The 2,500-nt window shown below is 43.0% G+C and overlaps 1 protein-coding gene across 1 annotated transcript in view; it reads right to left on the reverse strand.

Annotated features, from left to right (window-relative positions):
• Positions 1 to 2,500, reverse strand: part of LOC143293418 (uncharacterized) — a 15,313-nt gene that overhangs the window by 1,662 nt on the left and 11,151 nt on the right. The window contains exons 7-8 of the mRNA XM_076604263.1: positions 1,784 to 1,838; positions 1 to 82 (exon numbers count right to left, since the gene is read on the reverse strand). The exon at positions 1 to 82 is cut by the window's left edge and continues 1,662 nt beyond it. The gene's annotated coding sequence lies outside the window, so the exon portion shown is untranslated. The remainder of the gene's footprint in view (positions 83 to 1,783; positions 1,839 to 2,500) is intronic.

Consider the following 2,500-nt stretch of genomic DNA (forward strand, 5'->3'; position numbering starts at 1 on the left):
AGCTTATTGTCCTCTTCACAAGTAGGCCATGATAATCGCTGCAACCATCGTCACCATCACCAGAGCTCTCTCGCCACCACATCTGAAAAACGAAGAAGAATAAAACAAAATAGAATAAAAGAACATAAACTGGATTGAAAAAAAAAGATTAAAATGTTGAAGGTATCATAGCCTTTGACAACCATAGTCATTCGGATGAGACGATAAACCGAGGTCCCGTGTGCACCATGCACTTAGCGCACGTAAAAGAACCCACGGCAACAAAAGGGTTGATCCTGGCAAAATTCTGTAGAAAAATCCACATCGATAGGAAAAACAAATAAAACTGCATGCAAGAAAAAATACCAAAAAAAATGGGTGGCGCTGTAGTGTAGCGACGCGCTCTCCCTGGGGAGAGCAGCCCGAATTTCACACAGAGAAATCTGTTGTGATAAAAAAAGAAAATACAAATACAAATGCAAACAAATAGAATAGGGGCAAGCGCTATCACAGGAGAGGGTAAAGAATGAAAAAAAAAAAAAAAGAAAAACGAAAGTAAGAATGAAAACTACCACCTAGATAACGATATGTTAAAAGTGAGAAAATTATAAATCACAAACTGGGAATGAAAAAAAATGAAAATCATAACAAGATGCTGTTAATAAGGAATGGCATTCAAACGGAATAAACTATCACAGTGTCTACAACAACCGAGATCTGACGTACATCAAACATAATCTCATCCCCCCGAAGAGGATAAAATCAAAACAAAATGAGGAGGAAATAAGAAGAACGAAAGAAGAAAGAAGGGACAGCTTGTGTCCACTTCACATTAGCATGATAATCGCTGCAACATCGTCACCATCAGAGCTCGTCTGCACACATGGTGAAACGAAGAAAATAAAACAAATAGAAAGAAATAAACTGATGAAAAAAAAAAAGTTGTGAAGTATCATAGCCTTTGCACCATAGTATTCGATGAGACGATAAACCGAGGTGGTGACTGGGATACAAATGCAAACAAATAGAATAGGGGCAGCGCTTTCACTGTGTCTAGGGCTCGGTATCGAAAGGCGGGGCCCACTGCCCTCCTTTGCGGTCGTTTTGAATTAACCCTTCCCCGACCGAGGTACATGAACCCATTACACACACCTGGGTGGTGTGAAGCAAACTCGGGGTGCAGTGCCTTTCCCAAGTGACACAACACCATGTCAACAAAACGCAGGCATCGATCTCTGATCATTGGTAAACACTGGATCAAAAAAGTCTGACGCCTTACCTATACCGCCATGACAATCCTAACAACGCTGTCAACAGTTGATTTGAAAATAATCATAGTGGCTGGTTTGTTTGTTCCTTGGCTGGTTGCTTGTTGCTAACTTGATTCCTTGGTTGGCGGCCTGGTGAGTTACGTTGTGAAAATGTTTTGGGTGTTAGAAAGGTTAATTGGTTGGATAGTAGGATGATTAGTAAAATGATGTGTTGGTTGGTTGGTTCGTTCCTCTGTGAGAGATGTAGGTGTATTACTAGTGTGAATGTGTGTGTGTGTGTGTGTGTGTGTGTGTGTGTGTGTGTGTGTGTGTGTGTGAAGAATTTTGTGACTGAGCTTAAAAAATACTGATCTAGCGATAAACAGAACAGGTAAGAACACATATCACACACAGACACACAAACACACGTATCCGCACACACACACACACACACACACACACACACACACACACACACACACACACACACACACACACACACACACACACACACACACACACACACACACACACACACACACACACACACATACCGCAGCACATCTGCTCCAGACGGGGTGGTGGTCTGCAGGGTTTGGTGGCTGGTACCTGGTCATCAGATTAACCATGCTGTTATCCTCATGCTGAGAGAGAGAACGAACGAACGAACGAACGAACGAACGATTTATTCAATATATGGCCATTGCCCCATTTGAAGGGGTTAAACAAAAGTAAAGAAGATTTTCTACCTTATATAGTGTTATGAATATTGTTAGCATACAAACAACATACGGACATAAAAGTATTGCGTGAACAAGAAAATAATATTCAGACTCCAAGAGAAAAACAACAAAACGAACAAGCAACAAAAAGCAATCGTCATTGCCTTACTCTCTGACATCGAACAATTCTGTTGCTTTCTCACGCCTCTTCAAAGCTTTGGGAGGGGCGAGAGAGATTTTGAAAGAGGGAGAGAGAGGGGGGAGGGAGAGAGAGGGGGTTGAGAGAGAGAAAGGGCGAGGTGGAGAGAGATTGAGAGAGGGAAAGAGATGGAGAGAGAGGGGGAGGAGGAGGAGGAGGAGGAGGAGGAGCAGAGATAGAGAGAGAGGTACACACACCCATACACCCACACCCATCAACACACACACACACACACACACACACACACACACACACACACACACATTCATGCATAACCAGATACCATGAAAACAAAAACATCAAATAAGTGGGTGGGGGTGGGGGTGGGAATGTGAAGGGGGGGGGGGGGG

The sequence above is a fragment of the Babylonia areolata genome, chromosome 19 (genome assembly GCF_041734735.1).
Source record: "Babylonia areolata isolate BAREFJ2019XMU chromosome 19, ASM4173473v1, whole genome shotgun sequence".
NCBI lineage: Eukaryota > Metazoa > Mollusca > Gastropoda > Neogastropoda > Buccinidae > Babylonia > Babylonia areolata.